The sequence below is a fragment of the Schistocerca americana genome, chromosome 8 (assembly GCF_021461395.2).
Source record: "Schistocerca americana isolate TAMUIC-IGC-003095 chromosome 8, iqSchAmer2.1, whole genome shotgun sequence".
Taxonomy (NCBI): domain Eukaryota; kingdom Metazoa; phylum Arthropoda; class Insecta; order Orthoptera; family Acrididae; genus Schistocerca; species Schistocerca americana.
Window position 1 is genome coordinate 198763832 of NC_060126.1, and position 10211 is coordinate 198774042.

Sequence of the window (10211 nt, forward strand, 5' to 3'; positions counted from 1 at the left end):
TATGTGCTCTCTCATCCTCGCTTAACAGAGGAATTCGTACTGCACGCTTAATGTTGAGGCCCTCGTTTTTAATTTAATCTAACGCTACTTTTACTTTTCTATATGCTGAACCACTCCAACGACAATTTATTTTTCGATTTCTCCCAGTTTTTCTTGTAGCCATTTCGTCTTTATCTCTCTGCACTTCAGCTTTATTTGATTCCTAAGTGACTTATGTTTCTGTATGCCTGTATTCCCGTGAACAATTTTGTTATGAAATACATATTCTGCAGGAGTGGATTACTAGTAAAGTACGAATACTGAAGTGTCCTTAGTTTTGATGAAGACAGGATATCAGTACTAACAACTCCGACTTTTTAAAAGGCTAACTTTCTAGCATTAGAGGCTGTTGCCTGTGGAGGTACCTCTCGGCGGAATGATTCTGCACACAGGGACTGAAATGAGGCAAGGATTAGGAGATGATTTTTTATTTTCCTAGGACTTTGATGTGTCTAATCTTGGAAGCATTCGAGCATCCGATAGTTTTATTGGGGATTGCGTTACAATGATTGTCTGGAAACGTGAGCGCATCATGTCAAGATGGGTCGGTTAGAAATGACGACTTTAATAGTTGAGCAGCCGTCCCAGCTGTATTTCGTCTTCATTTTAAAATTTCAGATGTGGTAACATGAAATGAAGACGATAACGTATAGACTGCGAATTTGGAGCGTCTTTTGTGATGAGAGCTAGAAATGGCAACATTGCTGCGTTATTCTGAGTATGCAGCTTGTGGGGTGTCCTACTTAGCAGAGGCGACGCAAATAGATGCGCGACGCCTCCCAGCAGGACGGCCAAAACACACAGCGCCGAGCTGTGCCGCCGCTCACGGCGTCGTTCTATCTTCTCTCCCGTTCCTGCCTGTTTCTCTCTTCACTTGCTGTGTCCATGTGTCAGACAAAATAATACGGAAAGCCTCAAATAGATGGTGAGTTTGAACATCACAGTGCCCATTTCCTTGGCTTCACATATCCTTACTTCGTACATGATAGTTCATGTGATCAATTGCAAGGGAGACCTGCAATGCAACGTGCTCTCTAAACCACGCTGAGGGATAGAATTCTCACTCCTTCTGCAACTCAGAAGTTTGCCTTCAACTCTACTTCAACAACATGAGTCTCATTTTACGTTTCTTAATTGAATGAACACTTAAAAAGGAGAACTCTTATCTGATGTTCAGGAAAGTGTGTTACGTAAGAAACACAACTGTATCTGGTACGAAAAATGTTTCACCCTAGAAAACGGTGTCAAGCTGTTGAGTTTCTTCTTTTAATTCCCATACAAAATCTATTGATTTTGTCGTTTGTTGGCTATATAACAAATCAACTGAACATCCTGTACTTAACCTACTTCAAGTATTTTTATCTGTGCGTCTTTTTCGACGACGGCTCGTATTATAATGGTGTGAATACACTGACGTGTCGGACCGCCTCTTGCCCGTCATAGTGTAGCAGCTCGACGTGGCATCGATGATGGTTTGATTTTGTAGGGCGCTCAACTGCGCGGACATCAGCGCACGTACAAAGTCCCAAGCTTTACACAGCCCAGTCTAGCTACTTTCACGAATGATAACACACCCAATCTCCGGGCAGAGAAAATCTCCAACCCGACCGGGAATCGAATCCGTGACCCTGTGATCCAGAGGTAGCAATGCTTTCCAGTAGACCACGAGCTGCGGACACGTGGTATGGAACTCAACAAGCCGTTGGAAGTCCCCTGCAGAAATAGCCATATTGCCTCTATAGCTGCCCATAATTGCGACAGTGTCTCCGGTGCAGTATTTTACGCACGAACTGACCCCTCGAATATGTCCCATAAATATTCGACAGGATTCATGTCGAGCTATTGGGCGGCAAAATCATTCGTTCGAATTGTTCAGAATGTTCTTCAAAGCAATCGCAAACAGTTGTGGCCCGATGACGTAGCGCATTGTCATCCATAAAAATCCTATCTTTGTTTGGGATCATGAAGTCCATAAACGAATGGTCCTTAGTAGCCGAACATAACCATTTCGAGTAAATGATCGGTTAAATTGGACGAGAGTACCCAATCCATTCCATGTAAACTCAGCCCACGGTCGTCTAGGATCCAACAGATATGGTCACGAGCCCAGGAGAGGCGCTGTAAGCGATGTTGTGCTGTTAGTAAAGGAATTCACTTCGGTCATAGCCCATTAGCACCAAATTTCGCCGCACTGTCCTAACAGATACGTTCGTCGCACGTCCCACATTTATTTCTGCGGCTATTTCACGCAGCGTTGCTTGTCTGCTAGCACTGACAACTGTATCAAAAGGCCGCCGTTCTCGCTCGTTAAGTGAAGGTCGTCGGTCGGTGCGTTGCCTGTGGTGAGAGGTAATGCCTGAAATATGGTATTCGCGTCGCGCTCTTGACAATATGGATCTCAGAATATTGAATTCCCTAACGATTTCCGGAATGGAACTTCCCGTGCCATTTTCATTGCTAGTTTCTCACGTCTTCGTATAGAAAACACCTACAGCCGTCCTTATGATGTCATGTATTGTGTAGTTACCAGTTTCTGCGCTTCCGTGCACAATCTTCAGGCCTTAATTGATGCTGATTGGGTTACCACCATCCATATATACCATGCTTCAGTGGTCAACATAACTGGTCTATGCAGACTACCTGTAACTGTGATGTCTCTCAAACCAGTTCACAGTTGATGTTTGGAGAGACAACAGTTACGGGTGGTCTGCATAAATTAGTTATGTTAGCCGCTCATGTATCGTGTATAGGAATGGTAGTAGCCCCTTCAGCATCAACTACGGCCTGAAGGTTGTGCACTGAAGTGCTGAAACTGGCAGCTACACAATAAAGGACATCATAACGACGGGTGTAGGTGTTTCATTTTCTTAAAATAGTTAATAACCGTTGTTCCACAGACCTCCAGTCACAAGGATGGACACACAAAAACTTGTTGTATAGAGGTTGAACAAATATTGTGGCAGTAAACATTCATGTAATTCCTGCTCTACTTTTTATTATCCTTTTTCTGATAATTAATGTCTATTCTACCACACTGAGCACTGTTCCGTGCTCTTGTATAAGGCTCTAAGCAGCGGTATGTTTTGAAAATATCGCTGCCATTATGTAGACTGCTAAGTCTAGAGCAGGCCAGGGGCACAGTCCGCGTCACGTGACTGAGAGGTCGCCGTCCGCGCTGTTGCCGCGCAGCGTCATCCACCCCCCCCCCCCCCCCCCAACAGCCCAGTCGACCAAGAGCACACTGCGACGATTAGCGGAAAAATTCATGCAGTCCAAAATTTTCCATGGTGTTGGGACGGAGTTACCTGAAAGACACATTAAAAATTCTGACCGGTGGGGTGTGACCTTTGTTGGTTGTGAAGGGGGGTTGTGGGGGACGATTAAATTTCACTATTTTATGTCTTACTCGAATAACTCAAACTGCGTATCCTAGAAAAAATGTTTCCCCAGCACAAATTTAAAGCCGCGCGGGGTAGCCGTGCGGTCTAGGGCGCCTTGTCGCGGTTCGCTCGGCTCCCCTCGTCCTCCCTCGAGCATGAGTGTGTGTGTTATCCTTCGCGTAAGTTACTTTAAGTTAGGCTAAGCAGTGCGTAAGCCTAGGGACCGATGACCTCAGCAGTTTGGTCCCATAGTCCTTATCACAAATCTCCAATTTCCACTAAATTAAACTAAATTCCCTCCTACTAATTTTTCTCTAGCACTAATAGTTTCAGTATTGCAGGGGATGTAAAAACCGCAGATCATTAAAAATAGTGAAGGACTGGGAAATAATTGATGTTTGTTCTTAAATGAAGTGGGTGAATTATAAGTATTATATGGTCGCACCACATCAAAGCGCAATAGAACTGTATTAAGCGATAAATTGTGTTCTGGGGGTGTTACAACGAGAAAAGGTGGGTTGTTGGGAGTGTGACGGAAAGTAGGTCGCTGCATTGTGGTCATGAGCTTCCCTGTATGCAAAATGAAGAGCGAGGAAGCAATTGCCGCACTACATCACAAAAAGCAACGACCGGGTATTTCACAAAGTTATATCAAACCTTCCACAGCTCGTCTTATGAATCACTGGCGACACAATGGCCACTTCTCTTATGTAAGAAGACAAAATAACAAATCATTTTCAGCTTATTACGTGTGTACTTATGTGCAGTCGTTTTGTAAACATCTATGTAAAATACGTTCTGTAAAGCCATGTCACGGTATTGTAGGCACTTGGTGCTGATTAAATTAATAACCAGAAAGTTACTGCATTTTCCTCACCATTAATTGTGTTACCGACAGACCGCACAAATCTCTTCCATTCAGAAATTGCTGGCACTTGTAGAATATGCTTCACTGAATGAAGCCACATACTACATCTACAGTATATGTTGAAAGGTGTCAGTAAGTCTGATGGAATGGGACTGATTATTTTTAAATTTACAACAGTAATATGTTGTAATGCAGTGCCTGACCTACATTGAAATATCTGAAGTTCTGTAACACCTAGGTGATCTACTTCTGTTGCAGAGGGGGGCAATTTAAGTCTCTGAGGTGTTGGGTGAAGTGAGTTAAGTGTGATACCGCTCATGCTGTAAAAAAGTTTTCCAGCCACTCTCAGTCGAGACAATGAAACAGGCATTACCGAATACATAGTGTCAGCATGTTACACTTGGGACAAGCTCTGCAGTGTAGTAGACACTTCTAGCAGTGTTCTACATAAGACGTCACAAAACAACTGGGAATAGGTACTGACATAATAAGCTGCAAATAGCACTCCTCCATTTTCCTTCATTTATTCATTTATGTTTATCTTATTGATATTGCTTAAATTCTTCATATGTTCTGTAGTTACGATAATTCTTTCTTTTAGTTGGTTTGTATATCACTCTCTATTCGTATACCTCCTGAAGTAGCCTTGTCAAGTACTAATTTTATTTTATTGTATTGGTTTTGTTTATTAATACGTACGCACGCATGACTAGTGTCTGAGCGTGTTCTATCCAAAATCTTTTGTAAAGGGATAGGAAATGAGAATAATGAATAATAATTATCGGCGAGAGGAATTTATGGCAGAAGATGCTGCCCCCAACAATCGGCGCGGTTATTAGTCGTGTGTTATGCCGGGACGAGACCGTTGATACAGTGTAGCTCGAATGTCGGAGCGTTCGCGACTTGGAGGGCAGTAAAATAAGGTAAACGTAAATAAAATGACAAACATAAAACCGTTACAATAAAAGTAAACAGTGCATCAATAATTAATGTATGCAAAAGAAAACATTGCTTGAATTGCTCCACTTACGGATGAAATGTGATTCCTTTCATTTTAGATTACAATCGGATCGATTAGTACACCCGTAAACAACGCAAGCTGGCATTTTCGATGGAACAACTACGTCTTCACACAAGCAAAGCATCAAACACTATGGAAACTGGGCGCGGGCGCGTCACAGTGACTCACGAGAAAGTATCACCGCGGTGAACATCATGTTTTGCGCCAGTTAAGATGGCGGCCATCGGCTTTAAGTTTGTGAAGTAATAAAACCTCCACTCTTTTCTACGTCTATTTTCAGACTAGATGTGTAACTTATTTGGCAATGTTGTGTACAAACGTTGTAACTTCTTTGGCGACAATAGTCAATAAATCTCTGAAGATGTGCTTGAAAGTCGAAAACCGGTTAACATAATAAATTAATACTGTGTAACAAAAGTAAACTAGCGGTCTTCATTTATGAAAATAGCTCCACTATGTAAACACGAACTCAGTGAAGTTATTTCGTCTACCTACATAAGACCTGAACAGGAATTCCGGGAACAAAGCAACAACTGCCAAACAAGATGACTAAGAATCAGCTTCCCCAGTAGCAGTGGAAATCTTCATACAGGATGGCAATTATTGAAACATATGAAGGAAAACGTAAATTAGTTACAAAACTACGACGTGCACACAACATGTAAACGTCACTATAAATATTCGGATTTAGGTTATGGAGTGTTCGATATGTCTGCCATTACTGGCGATGATGTGGCGCAGACAAACAGCGAAATTTTGCATGATCCGCTGAAGTATCCGAAGATCGATGCTCTAGATGACCTCCGGAATGGCTGTTTTCAGCTCAGCAATGGTTTCGGGGTTATTACTGTTCATCTTTCTTTAATATAGCCCTGCAAAAAGGAATCTCATGTGTTCAGATCGGGAGAATATGGCGGCCAATCGAGACCCATGTCAGTGTCCTGGGTACCGACCCCAAAAGTGCTCCTCCAGGACATCAAACACTCTCCTGCTTCGATGGGGTTTAACTCCGTCTTGCATGAACCACAATTTGTCGAAATCGGGGTCATTTTGGATAACGGGGATGAAATCATCTTTCAAAACCTTCACGTACAATTCGGTAGTCAGCGTGTCATCAAGGAATATCGCACCATTTATTCCGTGACTGGACATTAAACACCACACAGTTACCTGTCGAGGGTGAAGACTTCTCTATAGCGAAATGCGGATTTTCCGTCTCCCTAACGCGCCAATTTTGCTTATTGACGAGCCTAACAAGGTGAAAGTGGGCTTCGTCGCTTAACCAAACCATATATTCGCATAATAATTCCCATCATGCCCCGCCGCCAACTGTGCAGTTTGAACTCCTAACGCAAACCATTCGGAAGTTGACGATTTTATTTCACCGTGTACATTCTACCCATCTGCTTGTGTCATTAGTAGCTCATATCTGTACTCAGTGTAGTGTTATCACACTGTGTGAAATAAACATCCCCCTCCCCCCTCGTTTGTCTGCAAAATGCGTCACCAGTGATTGATGAGGCGAGCTGTGCAAGGTTCGATTAAATTTGTGAAATACCCTGTAGTTGCTTTTTGTGACATAGTGCGACAATTGCCTGCTAGCTCTTCATTTTGCAGGCCTATGAAAGAGGGAAGTACATGATCACAATCAGGTAACCTACCTCCCCTCACACTTCCAACCTTCAACCCCACCTTCCCTCACTGTTACACCCCCACAACACAATGTAACCTTCATTACGGTTCTACTGCACTTTGATATAGTACGAACATATAATAGATATCTTCACCCACTTCATTTAAGAATAAACATCAGTTCTTTCCGATTACATCAGTATTTTTAATAATCTGTGATTTTTCCACCCGCTACAACGCGGGCGCTATTTGTGCTAGAGAAAAAATGACACACACACTTTTTGTCGGAAATTTAATGTAGTTTAATTTTATAATAGGAAACATTTTCGCTGGGAACCGCGGTATTCCAGTTATTCGAGAAAAATAGAAGAAAAAGACCTTTAAACTTCCCCTTCCCGCACCTGCAATGCTCACACCCAACCAGTCAAGATATTTTGTATATTGTTCAAGACATTTCCTTCTAGCAATGTGCAAAAATTTGCGACTACATGGTTATTTTTTCCTTATTTTCCTTTGTTGACTAACTGTAAGTCAGTTCTCACACCCTGAGAATTCATTTTCTTGTGTTTTGTTCAAGATGGAAAGATCCAAAACCGCTACTTCCACTTTAGTGTTTAGGCCACAGTTCCCAGTGAATGAACGCTGATGAAAATACCAAATCAATTGATGGGGACTTTTCATCTACCATTGTAGCGCGTACCCATCACAGAAAATGAATAAACGTGTCAGTGAAGTGTCTTACGCTCAGCGAGAATGGGAACACTCTAGTTGTCACGCTCAAAATGACATCCTAACTATTTCTCGTTAATTTGTTAGCATCGAGTATAGATTTGAGTATTAGGAAGTCTTTTCCGAAAGTATTTGTATGGAGTGTGGCCACATATGGAAGTGAAACATGGACGATAAATCGTTTAGACTAAAGAGAATAGAAGCTTTTGAAATGTGGTGTTTCAGAAGAATGCTGAAGATTAGATCGGTAGATCACCTAACTAATGAGGAGGTACTGAATAGAATTGGGGAGAAGAGGAATTTGTGGCACAGCTTGATTAGAGGAAATGATCGGTCGATAGGACACGTTCTGTGACATGAAGGGATCACCAATTTAGTACTGGAGGGAAGCGTGGAGGGTAAAAATCGTAGATGACCAAGAGACGAATACACTACGCGGAATTAAAAGGATGTAGATTGCAGTAGTTGCTCGGAGATGAAGAGACTTACAAAGGATAGAGTAGCATGGAGAACTGCATCAAATCAGTCTTCGGACTGAAGACCACAACAACAACTACTTCTTACTCTGCTGCTTGTAGCATGAAGGGGTGATGGAAAAGCAATTAAAGTAGTCCACGAATAGTGTGAAGTGGCGCAAATAATTGGTTGTAGTGGATAAGAATTGTTCGAAATCAGTATGCGGTTTAGTACCGTCCCGCCACGTCATGACAATGGATGGAGAAGGCTCTCGATGAGACCGAAGGAATGATATTCCAGATAGCTTCCATCCGCGCCCAGAGTTGACCTGCACTTAGAATACGTGAAGGACGTGAGACCTGCCGGCCAATGATTCCCTCCCCCCCCCCCCCCCCCCCCCGGCGCGCGCGCGCATACACACACACACACACACACACATATTCAACGGGAAATGTTTCAGGAGGACGGCTAGACCAGGCAGTGGCGTCTGTCGTGCAGAGTACAGCGTCCCTTGCCCGTGAGAAGAGCACAGTCCTGCTTCATACAGCTCCAGAGCGCGCTGTAGAAGGGCACTTCCATAACGACTCTACAGCTTCCTAATGTTCGATCACACAGTTAGTGGCAGTCGCGATTGTCTATGGTACCCACCTGCGTCCCTGTGGACAATATCTAGCGTTCGTCCGGTTATGGTACCTGGTAATGCACTCTCGGATCTGACTTTCATCTGCACAACGTCTCAAGCGAACTCAAGTCATCACTGTGTTCCAAACTGAAGCGAAACTTATCGGAAATAATATCTGCTATGTCACCGTGTCTGTTGGTTCCGGCGGCTTCTTTGGTTTTGCCGTCAGGCCTATCCTGCGCATGGTAGAACTGTTTGCCCAGACAGTCACCCCAGCCTCTCGAAATGGTCTGAGATTCACTGCTGCCACATGTAAGATATCTGAGTTTCCGAGCCATCATTGCATTTTCTAATCCACAGCTACTGTTATCTTCAGCCAACGTCTTCCATATATAATTAAAGTATGATTATGTTCAACAGAAATTGTAGCTTTATGACAATACAAACCACATTCGAGTAGGTCGATCATTCGCACACTTTTCAGCTAAGTCACTTGGTTATATGGTCTACGAGGGTTATTAATCTCTCATTCAACGTTTACTGCTGACACGTACTGCGAGAATGCGTCTAGCACGACCGCTCAGGTGGCACACACACACAAGCCCTCTGGTTTTTCACACAGCATACATTGTTAAATGACATACAATTTGTACACCTTGTTAACTGTTCTGCGTTTCCACAAAGTGTCGTCTATGACCATCAGTCGGGTAGGATGTTGTTTAGGTTTGCTAGTGGTTAATACAAATAGCGATTGGTGATGTGTAAGAGAAGACAGACTTAAACACAAAGACATACTGACGGGATTGCAATTCACGTACGTCTTACTCCTTTGAAGAATTTCACCTCTCATCTTCATAACTGTGTCGCAATAGTTCTGAAGCAATATTGGAAATATGCAATACTGATTTTGAATTTCTGGCACGTTTTAAATAATGACGCGTTTTAATGAATAGTCGTTGTCGCATAATATTCCACTCAAAAATAATGTTTCAGCAATCTGCCAAACACCCATGACATTGATTTAGATATAAACTGACATTTAAAGAAGTGGAGATGACAGCTCGCCTTTTAATCAACACAATATAAATTTATTTTATCCACGATGAGTCCCTCGGGCGATCGTGGCCGTTATTCCGATTAGCCGTTATTCCGAAAGCCGAGAAACTACGAACTGTATCTGAAGTTGAAGTTGTGACCTTCAATTCGAAGACTGTCTTGATGCGGCTCTCCGTGACAGTCTATCCTGAGTGAGACTCTTCAATTCTGTTTATCTACTGCAGTCCACATCAATTTCCACGTACTTACTACAGTCAAGCCTTGACCTGCCTCTACAACTGTTTCTCCCATCACTTATTTCCATTACCAGACTGATGATTCATTGCTGCCTCAGGATGTGTCCTATTAACCCAACCATTCTTCTCTAAAAGGTGTTCCACAAATTCCTTTTTCCCCAATCTTCAGCAT